The 13,852-nt window shown below is 41.2% G+C and overlaps 1 protein-coding gene across 5 annotated transcripts in view; it reads right to left on the bottom strand.

Moving 5' to 3' along the window:
• The window catches only part of atf7ip (activating transcription factor 7 interacting protein), a 38,192-nt gene that overhangs the window by 17,991 nt on the left and 6,349 nt on the right, over positions 1-13,852 (bottom strand). Inside the window, exon 1 of one of the 5 annotated variants that reach the window (XM_051386477.1) lies at positions 456-540. The exons of the other annotated variants lie outside the window; for them this stretch is intronic. The gene's annotated coding sequence lies outside the window, so the exon portion shown is untranslated. Of the gene's footprint in view, positions 1-455; positions 541-13,852 lie in introns of those variants that run through there. 5 annotated transcript variants of the gene reach the window in all.

The following is a 13,852-nucleotide window of genomic DNA, read 5'->3' as shown; positions in this document are numbered from 1 at the left end:
TTTGATGACAATGCTTACAAATACATAAATGTACAGTCACTTAGGTGTATGGACACATGGAGGCCTCAAGTTCACAACTTCCGTTACTCAGTCCAAAGATGAGAGTGTGAACAGGAACAAGCTGTTTAAAAAGCTTTCGTACTCCGGGTAGCGCGCACAGCTTAGCAGGTAACCAAATGTCCCTACCAAAATTGTTGAGAAGCTACATTAGTGAAAATTTACAACAAACACGCAAACATACACATAATGTCTTAAATGAATGTTTCCTGTTAAAAAAATATAACAAACATAAAACAATAAGCAAAAACTCTACTGTCTTCGACTAGCATAGCACCTACTACAAGTATGAAAAGCTAAGCTTGAGAAGAGTGTAAAGCTGCAATGACAAAAACTGAGTTAGATTTAAATGATAAATAGAAATGTTAAACATGCTTTAAAAGCAAATAAATGTCAACCTTTAGCAGGATGTGTGGGATTGAGGCCTTCCATGTAGCCTATTTGTTGATTGTAGGAGCAGAGAACGCCTGAGAGACCAGCAGAACATAAAAAGAAGGAGGAGGGACTCAGTTAGGACTAGTCCATCTTGTTCCTTGCAGGGGTATGTTCTATAAAGGTTGTGTGGCCTACATGAGCCTATAATGGATATTAATTAAATCCTTTAAAAAGGGAAGTCAGATCAATGCTCCTAACACAGCACTCTGCTATAATGCATATTATGAAACACAAAAAATAAAATAGGATTCCCCCCCTGATCCCTTTCAAGTGCATGATATATTTGCAGGTACCACAAATACATACAAATCTAATCTTGTGCGTACAACATTTAGAAGTACAGCGTGGTGATTATCAATACCAACCCTAGCTAGCAGCGCACAGACAGAGGGGAAGTACACTGCACAGACTGTTGCTTAGCAACACCCATCCCCCAACTCTAGCACAAACTAGTCCACAGTATGGAAATCTACAGCAGCACGGACTAAACCATTCTGGCAAGGCAGGGGGGACTCTCCTTTCTAAAATAACATCATAGGCAAAGAAAACTTAGTGATAAAAAAGATCAAGGACAACTCTGCAGCACAGAAATACAACTCAGTGCAGTGCTTTATTGTAGTTGTTGAGTTCAACACCTATTGTTTTATTTATTTGCTATTTGTTTTAACCATAGTCAAACAAAAGGCAAAATTACATACATAGCTGTAAATAAACCCTTTCAGGGCAGTGTATACTGCCTCCTCTGGCCCCTCTACTGAGTCTTTGACATATTTTATCTGAACTGCATGTAAACAATATGGTCACCCTAGGTACTGAGCATAAACTGAGCACTCACTGCGACTGTTAGCCATAGCCTACTGCAATCCCTCTAATGACCCAACCACTGTGGAGTACAGGGGACCAACTCAGGATGTAATATGAGCTCACATATCAGCTCACTTATAGATCGAGCTAAAGGCTAATCGTTCAAGAACGGAGGGAAATCTGTGGCATTGATGGTTCTGCTGTTTGCTCTAATGTTCTCTTTGTTAAACACACATTGTCCTTCAGAAAACATCCCACTTCACGTCCTGGAGTCCTAGCTTCTTTCAACAGTGCCTCTTGTTTTATCTCCAATACCACTTTCAGAAAACAACACAGGTTGTGGAGCATTTTCATAATGCAGAAAGTAAATTGTGACTGAAACTGAAATTAACTGGACCAAACAAAGAGCAGTTTTCTCTCAAGCAGCCATGTTTTTGCCAGCAAAGACGGTTTTAATGGGAACTTAAACAGAACAAACAGAAAATGAAAAAAATATTTTTTTCAATTCTGAGAGGTTCACTGTAGAGAGGAGAACTGGGCCATCCATTAGAGGTCAGATAAATCATTTATTGAACTTATCAATGGACCACATGGTTTAAAAAAGAGAAAGGGTCTCGTGCTATCAAACAATAACAAGTAAAATATATTTTAACATGGCAAAGAACAACATGCACTTTAGTCATGGCCTAGCTAGCAGCGCACAGCCTGCGCTAAATTGCACCCCCAAAGCCCACTCATCTGAGAGGCAGCTACACCCGCTCTCACCAGGTCTTTCTCCATTTCTCTCTCTCTCTCTCTCTCTCTCTCTCTCTCTCTCTCTCTCTCTCTCACACACACACACTCTCTCTCTCTCTCTCTCTCTCTCTCACACACTCACACTCGTTCTCTCTCTCTTTGGAACAGCCTCTGCAAGTCAAACATGGACTAAACCATTCTGATGGCGGGGGGGGAGTGGGGGTGGAAGTTCAAAACAAAAGAGATAAAAGATAAAGTATTCAAGTAATCCAACAGTCAAAGTGCAATTACATGTTTGCTACATGAGTGCATGGTGTTATTATTAGTATTTATTTATTTATTTATTTATAGATACATAATATATTTTCTTGGGTTTTCACAGAAAATATTTTTTTGTTTTGTTTTAGCTGAGAGATTTTTATTTTTATATTTATCTGAAGTCGATAAAAGCAAAAAGAGCAATTTTCTCATAAACATGAATACAACTACTTCTCATGATTAACTATAATTACTGCATTAGACATTTAAAGATGGTCTCAGCAAAAACTGTATCAAGTATTTTTGTCAGTCAATCACTCTTAACATCTACAACCAAGAAAAGTCACTTTTTTAGCCTCACACTCTCATGCTAGCTGCGCACAGCAAAAAAAATTAGAGCACAGCTTGACACACTAAGCAGCCTCTATCCGCCCAGCCCCCCCCCCGCAGCAGGGAAGGCTGCTGTTGAACAGGACTGAACCATTCCAACACGGGGGTGGTTGTTAACTCAAGAGGAACAAAGAACACGCACATATAAACTGAAAAATATACATTATTACTTTGTCTGTTTGCAGAAATGTATTCTTAAAAAAAATAGTTAATATGAGGTAATTTCCTGATTTGACTAATTTGCATATAAAACAGTAAAATGTATAATTAGAGAAGTAGTAGACAGGAAATGTAATTTGTAATTACAATTAACTTTTAATTACAAACTTCACCTGTCTTCTTCAGAAGACCTGTTGTGAGGGTAAATAAAATCTTGCAGTACGTTCTTTGCCCAACCCCCCTTTCTGTTAGTGCAGAAACCCAAAATGGCCACCAGTGCTGCTGCGAGCAGCATGCTGAACACAGGCATGACTAGATCCTATATCAAACTCCGCCTCCTAACAAACAAAAACAAGTACACTGTATCTGCAGAAATCTCCTATGGCTCTCATGGAAAACTGAACAAAACTTACTTTAATTGTTTACAAATAATGTTATCTCTATGTGTTATAGTGCTCAACTCTAAATCCTGGTTTTGTTGTAAAGAGCCTACATGTCTTGTGCACACTGTTTAGCAACACCCTAAGTTATGACTAAAGAGTTAAAAAAAACAATTAGTTCCTTTTTTTCCAGGGCTGCTAAATGTTTTATTACCCTAAGTCTAGATAACTGGGTAGTAAAATAATGCCTTTTCTTTTTCAGGCTGCCGTTAGTGCTTCAATCAATATGCCAAACAGTAAACCTGACACTTAGCTGTCTCTGTCAGTCACAGAGGATGGTGTTACTCCTAATTTCAAACCAACCAAACTAAAAAATAATGTTAACAGTTGTCCAATGTTAGACATTTTCTATGAAGGGTAAATACTGAGTAGGAAGAAAATGTCAGCCAGTGAGAGCAGAGCCTGCATTCCAACATTACTGCGCACAGTGCGCATTCGTCCCCTCCCCCACCCTCACTGCCTGCATCTGGATTCACTGAAACTCAAAATGGCCACCTGGTGTGCTGTGCGCAGCCATACAGAGCTATTAGAGCCTGTCAAATCTTGCATAACATCTTATCATATTACGGCAGCACCACATCATTAAAAGTAAATCCTATGTGCACAATTCTCACCAAGACGTTTAATACCAGTTGAATGGACCTACCAGAATATTTTGCTAACAGAAAGAAAAACCAATTTCGCATGATTCTCCTGAAGCAGGTAGCTTACTTATGTGGCTGTTAACACCGATCAGGGTTTTATTCTCATTTAACTGTCAGCAAAGGTTTGAAGCAACTCATACATCCTCACATTCACTTGCTGTGTAAGCTGTTAAAAGGCTGTTTGTATTTCCTATTTAACTAACACTATTTGTTAGTTATTATATTTGCTATTGTTACACTGACTTTTGTACATTTTCTAGTGGTGTAACTTGATTCAGGTTGTTTTTCAAGACATGCTGAAACCATTATTATGCTCCTCTGATATTCCCATGATACCAAAAACCTCCTGGTTACAAGCAGTGACACACTGTGATGCAATCGCTCAGACCATGTTCGGAAGTGGTCCGGGCTAGAGAGCTGCACTGGGATCTTGCAGGAGCGAGCAGATTTATCTTGCACCCATCAAAAGGACTGGTACAGAGTCAATAAATGAAGTTGAGAACAAGACTGACACAGGTTTTTACAAAACAACAGCAAATCAAGGAAAGTAAAACATCTTTTGTCCTGCAGGACAGGAGATCTCTATTTGTCTCTAATGTGATGGCAACACTGAAGGAACGCCTACTCAAATGACATCGTGTGTACTAATTTGCGCACCAACTGCATCAAATAAAAGTGCGAAAAGACTCCACAAAAACATGCAAAATAGATTGTCATCGCTGGAGTAGACAGGACCCTTCGTCCCAGATTTCCATTTGGGGCCGCGGAAATGATGTACGTGTCTATTTGCACAGAGCAGGGAAGTGAGATCCGATCACATGGTCACTCAAGACACATTCTAATGCCAGATGTGAACAGACGAACTATCCAGATGCATGTTAATGGCAGGTGTAAACATGGCTCTGGATTTCATCATATCTGGCCTGTCTCTATGAAGCCACTTCCTCTGGGTGCTTCTGTTTCCCATCACAGTCCAAAGACATGCAAGTCAGGTGGACAGGAGACACTGAATTACCCAGAGGTGTGAAAGTGAGTGTGGATGTGTTTGTCTGTCTACGTGAGACTTGTACAAGGCAGTACCCTGCTTCTCTCCCGATGCATGCAAGGACAGGCTCTAGTCTCTCATGATCATGAACAAGATAAGAGGTAAAGAAATGGATGCACCTTAATGTGAAATCTCACACGCAGTATGAATGACTAATATAAAACACATAAATGGAAAGATACAGCGTGGTTATCAATTTTAATGATATTGCAATTTTCAGGTAAAAAATAATTGTTTTAAAGGAACATTTTGTAGTTAATCTCAAGTAATCTTTGATATTTTCCAGAGAAACCTGAATTTACACAGGATTTTAACTGTCATAATAGATTCCTGACATGCTAGCAAGTGTTATAATTTGTACGACAATGCTGGCCGTCTAAAGCTCGATCATTCAACTGTTTGAAAAATGAAGAAATACGCACACACACACACAGACCAGCCTTGCAGAGTAAATATTAATCATGTCCTGGCTAGGTGGAATTGCTACCATTTCCTTTGTTCACTTTGCACTTCACATTATTCTCTCATTTCCTACAGAAAACTAAACACAATCAAATACGCATCGCCTACTGCATTCTTTTATCATGCTTTCCCATAGGATCAGACAGTTTTATGTTTGCTGCTACTCGACAAGCAGGAAACCAGACAGGGCCAAGAGTTATTCTAAGCAGCAGCTGATTATGGATCTTTCTTGTGACATTCCCTCATGTATGGCGATTTGTGTCCCGTTTTCCATCCATTCAGGTGGGAATTTTCCCTTCAAGTTTCAACTATAATAGCTGTATTATTTCAAATTTTAATCCTAGTAAAATACTACGGAATCCACAATACACAGCAATTAACCCTGTTTTCACTAAATGAGTGGATCTGTTGCCTTTACTTAAGGCCACTTTGAGAGTCAGTGAAATCTAATAGTGTAGAAAAATGACAAAAGGACAGAACGTATGGATTAACAATTCAGTATTACTGTCAAAAGATAATTATTCTCAAAACATAGTTTAAATATCAAGCAATAGTCTAAAATCACTGTTTCTTAGCCTACCATTGCCCAAACATTGTACGCGTGATTCGTTTTTTTCTTGTCATTTAAATGAGTGGAGACTAGCAAGAGCAGGGTAGAAGGAAAAAGGGAAGAAAAACAGGGAGGGGGTGGGCAAAACCAGGAGTTTCCATGTGAATTAAGAAAGCACATGGTGAGTACTCTTTAGCTGTGCGCTACTCAGGGAAGATCATGTCATGGCTACAAAAGAAGCGAATTAACGTTAACTGGCCCACCCAGAATAAATAAAACACACCAGGTGCAAAAAAAAGATAATCTTGGTTCCCTGAAGACAAAGTAATAATAACCCTTTTTGGTTACATGCAGAACAGAAATATTTGCATGCTGTTGCTCTCCTTTTACTGGTGAAACTCTGAGAACCTAAAGAGCATCTTTGGAGTAACTACAGTTCGCATGAGCTGTAGCTAGCACCACACAATCAGACCTGAAGTCCACAGCCTTAGACAGAGCGTCAACACCCCTCCCCCACACCAGCAGTCTGCTTCAGTCTGGAGTAGCCGGCATGGACTAAACCATTACAGCAGAAGGGCATTTTCAACAACAAGGGAGGGAGCTAGAGAGGTGAATGACAAAGCTCTCTGTACGATTCAAGCTCTTTAGTTGGAATTTCAAAACTAGATTAGCCTATGTTGAACAGGAACATCTTTTAGTGATTTCTAGTCTTCATAGACTAGCAGAAATTCCAGACATGGTGCTTAAAGAGCAGCTCATTCTCCTATATTTGATACAATTTTCTGTCTCTAACTCATCTATGTATTAACAATGGCATATGTCTCATAACTTTGTTATATGAAAATCAAGATGTTTTATGGGAAAATAAATCCAGTGCTATAAGCTGTCTTTTTCCTCTCACATTTGAGCATGAGTAGAAAGTAGCTATGAGAAAAACAGATTGTTTTCTGTAGAAAAAAAGCCAAAGCAAACAGCTATTTACAACATTTCCCCAGCTCTATGATTTGGATTAGTCAACAAGCTAGCCTACTCAACGCTTTCCCCTCCCCCACTCCTTTCCCTGTGATAGATCGCTTGCAGGGCATGCTACAGCACAAAATGGCTGCTGCTGCTACTGCTGTACACAGTTACAGCAGAAAGACTCCCTTTTAACAGGAACACGGCTGAAGACTGCACCTTGTTTCTCTAGTTAAACAACATTGCTGCTTTTCTCCCTGATGGTTTATTTTGTGAGGTTTTGGATTTCTTTTGATCATAACACATTTTTATTCTGTATTTAACCTGCAACACTTAGTGAAAGCTAATTTATATCATATTATTTTGTATCTCTGTATTATGGGATAAACATCTTCTATATTATTATTATCTTTATTGCTGTTACTATTACTATAGGGCTGCACCCAAATAGTCGACTTAATCGTTAGTCGCTGAGAAGAGTCTTCTTCAGTCCACTTTTCATTAGTTGGATATTCGCAGAAAAACAAGAACAACGTCAAACTCCGTTCAGGAGGTGCGCCTTGTTACCTGGACAAAATATCAGAGGATTGTTGCAACACAGACCTTTTCTCTTGTAACACAGAGTCACTTAGGGGTGTAACGATTCACCAACTCCACGGGTCAGGTCAGACCTCGATTTTTGAGCCACGGTTCGGTTCACACCGCGGTTTTCCCCGTTTCCGCAGAGAAACAGAGAGAGAGAGATGTTATCTGATATTACATTACGCAGATACGGCAGAAATCTTACATTACGGAGCGTCAGTGAACGCACCACTGCAGATGTCACTCACTAAAGTTAGTTTCGGCTTGGACCCACATGCGGCGCACTTGAAAACGGTTGAGTTTATGAAACGTACTGCTGATGGAGAAAGTCAGCAGAGACACACACAGGGAGAGAGACAGAAAGAGGCGGAGCAAGCGGGCGTGTTTGCCGTGAGTGACCAGAGGTCCAGTCTAGGTGTGTGTGCTGTGTGTGAGTGTGGGGAGAAGAGAAAATTAAAGTAGTAAATAAACACTAAAATAAGGTGGAAAATTACCTAGAATAACCTACTGTCAATACAAATACAATATAGACGTACACCGCTACCACCCCACGGGCCGCCGCCACCGCCGCAGTTACACTGTCTTAACGAGAGCTCAACAGTCCAGGGAGCTTCAGTTTAACGCTTATAAAGTCGTTAAGAAAAATCCGCTTGACACGAGACCATGGCCTAATGTGTTGCGATTATAGAACCTGGCCTAACCTGTGACCTTTATAGCCCTAATAAAGCATGCTATGACAAGTCGACTATTGGCTTCATTTAACAACTAATAAAGTCGTTAAGAAAAATCTTTAGTCGGGGGCAGCCCTAATTATTATTATAGAACCTGACCTAACCTGTGACCTTTTAGCTACAGTCTAATCCTGAACAGGGGTGTCGCTACTGACGAAAGGCTACTGACTTTGCTACTTTGTGAGGTCAAGGGAGACGCCAAAAATGTTTTTTATACCTGGTTCTTCCAAATTTTCCAGCATATGGCCTTTTCCAACATTCATGGCCATTTCTCGCCATGAATTCTGGCACCTCTGGGCATCTCTGTGTTCCTTCATTGAAGGATCGTACAGACCGTCCATCTTCCTGCTTCCGCTTTGGCGCGCTCAGCTGAAAAAAAAAAAAAGTGGTGTGCGACCTGGCGTGACCAGGCCAAAGTCCTGGCGCGCCAGCGAGATCTACGCCATTTTGACGTCACATTGTCGTGCGACAGGTCGGGAACGGCGAGTATACACGAGCCTTAACAGTTGCCGTAACAATGAGGGATGATCCTGGCGACAAATTTTGCCATCAATTAAATGAAAATGTTAATTTAGACTAGTCGACTATTATTACTATTCATGCAATTCTCGGACCTAATAGGGCAGCATACGCCTATAAATATACTAGTCTGCTGTAAAATGCCTGAAGAAGAAGGGCAGCTTTACATGTATTTTACTTGTGAAGCTTTCGTGCACCATGCAGCCATTGCCTCCGCTGTCTGTCTCTCCTCTCCGCTATACTGTGCATGTGTGTACAAGCCCATCCTCGCCTGCAGTGAAACATCGCTGTAGGCGAGGATGAGCTCCAACTCGGAAGCGAGACAGCGGTGAAGAGCCACACTCAATGCCACTGCAAGTGTAACAAAAGCCCCTTGAACAAAACGCTAATAAGAGTAATTAATTAATGTAATCTGTGCAATGTACATAAGGGGAAAAAACATTCTGCAGAATACAGTTCATGCAGATAACTCAAGCAAAAGCTGCACGGAAGCACCAAACACTGCAGGATACTTAAAAGGGAGGGAGACATTCCCTCAAGATAGTGGCAAGACCAAAAAAGTTTTTTAGTAAATTATAAAATAACATTAAAGGAACAACTTGGATGTAAGCAATATTTTATTCACACAATGCAAAGCTATTCACCTGTATTATCATGGAAAGTACAAGTACTGGATGAGGACTTGGTATCAGCAGATAGGTAGTTCTCTGATATTGGTATCAACTACTAAATTTCTGATATTGTGACAGCCCTAGTTTGGCGTCACATTGCCCTCTATTACCCATTACTCTTCTCTGCTTCCATCAGTTTTGTGGTATGTGGGTATTTTGAGACTTTTGAGAAGTTTACAGCCTTCCATGCTTTCAAATGCAATGATGCAGTAGTAACTGCAATAATGAAATAGCATGGTATTTTCAAGCCAACCGCAGGGGATGCCAAAAAAATTGTGAAAATACTGCATGCCACACTGTTATGCCATCCTAAATCACAGCGGGAGACATTTCTTCACTGCAACAGTCCTATTTTTAGCACTATTCATGAAATATCAGTCACGTGACCTTTTATGTCATCCGCTCTTTTCCCAGCTTACTAGCGCCATCTTGAGTACCTACCTAGTACCGGCATAGACAGTACTGAGAAGCGTTAGCTAGCTTGCTACGATTTACGGATTCGTATGGATACAGTAAATGGCTACGAAAGACAATATTTCGCACCTCGACTGCCATGAAAAGAAACGCTACTTTCAAAAAATGTCATCGTTAGGCTGCCAACTTTATAGTGTAAACAGATTAGCTAACCAGTCTTAGGAGCACTTGAATAATATCCGTGAGATATGTGGTAAACAACGTTACAGGACGTAGAGCAGGGGGGAGGCTATGGCATTAACTCATTTACACTAAAACCATTAAAAGCACACACACACAAAAAGAGATGGTGGTGTTTTCGGGCTATAATCTTAAACTGGTTCTAAGCTTGAACAATATCCTCAGCTAACGTTAATGACTGATGTGATTTCTCTACCAGATATTGTAACACGTTTTTATCAAACGATAAACTGACATTTGACGCTAGACTCATGCTGTTAGACACAGTATATAAACCAATTCTCACTGATTGCTTAATTAATACTGTTTAGAAAGATTTGTATGTTATCATCTTTAATTAAATTTGGCGATTAGCGAGCAGCTAGCGTTAGCTCGCTAACAATATATTTACATCCACTCACCACAGACAAAATGAGCACTGCACAGACGAGTGTTTGCAGTTGGTGTCCAACGGTGTCACCAACCCTGCTCTCTCCCGGCAGCTGATGTGGCTGTCAGAAAACCTGACACCGCTGCGCTTCATTCAACCAAATTGTAGCAACGCAAGTAAAGCGTCCGGTATACTCGACGCAGACCAACTGTCGCGTGACAACATGACGTCACGGGAGCGCCGTGACTATCTATACTTGCGCGTGGTGGTCGCGGCACTAGTTGCAGTCTTCTCCTGAACAGAGGTGTCGCTAGTGAGTAAAGGCTACCGAGTTTGCTATTTCTACGCACTAGAAGAAGAACATTTTTTTTTTTTTCTTTCCAAATCGGTCGCGAAGGTTCTTCCAAATTTTCCAGCATATGTCCTCCTTTATTCCAACATTCATGGCGATTTCTCGCCATGAATGAATGAATGAATTCCGGCAACTCTGTGCTCCTTTATTGAAGGATCGTACAGATCGTCCATCTTCCTGTTTCCGGTTTGTCGCGCGCAGCTGAAAAAAAAAAGTGGTGCGCGACACGGCACGACCGGGCCAAAATCCTGGCGCGCCAGCGAGATCTACGTCATTTTGACGTCACGTTGTCGCGCGACAGCTCGAGTGCGTCGAGTATACTGGGCGCTTAACACGCCACTTTACATTCTCAGTAACGGTAACGGCGTTGCAACGATGGGAAAAGTAATTAATTAGATTACTCCGTTAAAATAACGCCGTTAGTAACGCCGTTGCTCCCAACACCGTTTGCAACAGACTTAGCGATCTCGACGAATCAGGTACTCAACATGGCGGCAGACAAGTTAGAATGTGAGTGACGTCAGGTGATATTCGTGAATAAATTCCCATTTGATTTTCGCCTACCACTGCTATGCTGATTATGCCCCGCAATTCCTCTCATTACGTCCATCTGAGGTGGAAGAACACATCACTCCTTTCCTAGCAGTTTTCTTGTGGTGGATGCCAAGGCACCACCTGAACAAGACTGAACTCATGCTGAGACCTGTTTATAACAATTAACATTATTGTGGTAATGTCAACCTGGACAGCAAACTGGGTGTGTCCTGAGATAACTTCTGTTATGAATTGGCGCTATACAAATAAAATTGAATTGAATTGAATATGACAAACTCATGCAGCTGATTGTCAGCTCCTGCCAGGACAACAGGCAGTCCCTCCTTATGCCTATTAGAGCACCTGGGGACTACTGACCTACCACCTGGAGCTAGTCCAGAATGCTGCCACCCATAAAGTTCAACCTCCAAATGTTTTTCCACGCCACCCCACTTCTCTGTTTACTACACTAGCTCTCTGTTGCAGGTCATCCAGTTTAATACTCCGGTCAGCCTACAGAGAAATTAAGGGAACTGCTCCTTACTACCTCCAAATCGTGTTCAAACACACACACATATTCCTCTGCCTTGGGGCAACTGGCGGCACCATCATCGGATCACCACATACACAGACACACAATGCAGTGTAAACAGAAGCACGTGCACTGTATACCCTGCTTTTGCATTTGTTTGGGACTACATCCGGAACTTTGACGTGCTTTCAGACTGAAAGCGAAGTGCAATCTGTGCAGCCACTGCATACAAAGTCAATCAAAAGATGTGATTAGATGTGAACAGACGTGTATTCACCTAGGACATGCAAACGGAGGCAAAGACTTGTCTGTTTCTGTTGAAAATGTTTCAACTTGAGGGAAAATGACTCAACATAAGAGCAGACAGAGACAGAAGAAAAAGGACAGGAAAACGATAAAAAGAACTGGAATTAAGTTCTTTAGTGGTCTGCCAGTATATTGGTTTTAGCATTTACTATGTTGAAACATACTGAGGGTAACATAACCATCGACAATTTTTATCATTACCATGACTTGGGTTGAGTACCAAACTTGGTACCTTTAAGGGTACCGACCGTTTGTTCAAGTCACAGTGAGTCAGGGCACGCAAGCTGTGTAATCCAAAATGCAGAGCTGGCCAGGGCAACACATCTAACCTGAGTAGACACCTGGTAAACGCAAACTACATGTTAAAAAAACAAAGCTGTAACGTTAAGCCAATTAAGTCGCAGCTAAGGTTAGCACACATGCAACCAGCGCCGAAGGTGAACCGTCCAGGTACAACAAAACTTTAAGTCAGGCATTTATAACTTCAGGTAATTAATTAGTTGGATAAGTTATTGCTGTAGATAACGGGGCTTTTCTCACTGTCTTGGTTGATAGAGAGACCTGAGTCAGTATCTGTCGCTTTCCTCTCGCACCGTGTGCAGGAAAGAGTGAATGAGTTACTATGGTTACAGGGACACTGTATCTCTGTCACGCCAAAACGTTTTCATGATTTCCAATAAGCTTATTAGATTAGGCTGTGAAAAATCATGAATGCAATTGGGAGGATACCCTGGTTCGGTTTTCGCTCCTGATTTAGGCTCTGGAGGTTGGCAAGTGCTGATGAACTTGACAGGGTTATGATTATTATGTAGCATTATGTCAGATATTTTATTATGTCCAAAACCTTAGTACCAAACCAATAGTAATTCTAATAATTAGTATAACAGAGACGGTAAAGTACCAAAAAAAAGGTTCCGTTGGGTACCGGTACTGAATCCCAGGTACTGGTATAAGTTCAAATGTGAACGGTACCCAACCTTAACCATGAAGAGGGTACATCTTTCTACTAATCAAACAGAGGCAGAGTGACCACAACAAGGCCAGTGAACCAGGCTCATTGTCTCTCTAGCTCTACCTACTTTTACCATACCTTGCTTATATTTCCTATTCTACCTACTGAAGTGCAAACAGTTTTTCGGATTTGTTTAGTACTCTGTCAGTACGCGTTTGCACATGGTCTGCTTTTAACAATTAAAATCAATCAGAGCATGTCTGAAAACATGAGGCTGGTGAGAGTATTAGTGGTGTAAATAAACCTCCCCCGGTACTTCAAGCTTGCAGTCCAGAGTAATACTAGTACCGTTCATTTTGACTAGCTGGATTTTGTGCTATACCACATCAACTACTCACAAATAGCCAGGTTTAAGACAACAAGTTGTCAGCAACCACCAAAGATTAACCTGGTAAGGTTAACCACTGTCCAACATTGCTACTAGCTTACACACTGTTTGAACAGTTGCTGTACATAAGAGGAAGAAACTGCTGCTGGGTAACTACCGTACCCAGCTGCCTAACATTTGACTCTTTGGCAGAACTACAAGCCAAAAAGCTGGTTGCTGTCTCTGAGCTCCAGGAATCAACACCACTACCAACCACCTAAAGTCTTTGGTAAAGCTATGGTCCTCTGAAACCTTCTGAAACATCTTGCACCACCAGCATCTCTCC

This window comes from Dicentrarchus labrax, unplaced genomic scaffold, assembly GCF_905237075.1.
Source record: "Dicentrarchus labrax unplaced genomic scaffold, dlabrax2021, whole genome shotgun sequence".
Taxonomy (NCBI): domain Eukaryota; kingdom Metazoa; phylum Chordata; class Actinopteri; family Moronidae; genus Dicentrarchus; species Dicentrarchus labrax.
This window is presented reverse-complemented; position numbering and strand designations above follow the sequence as displayed.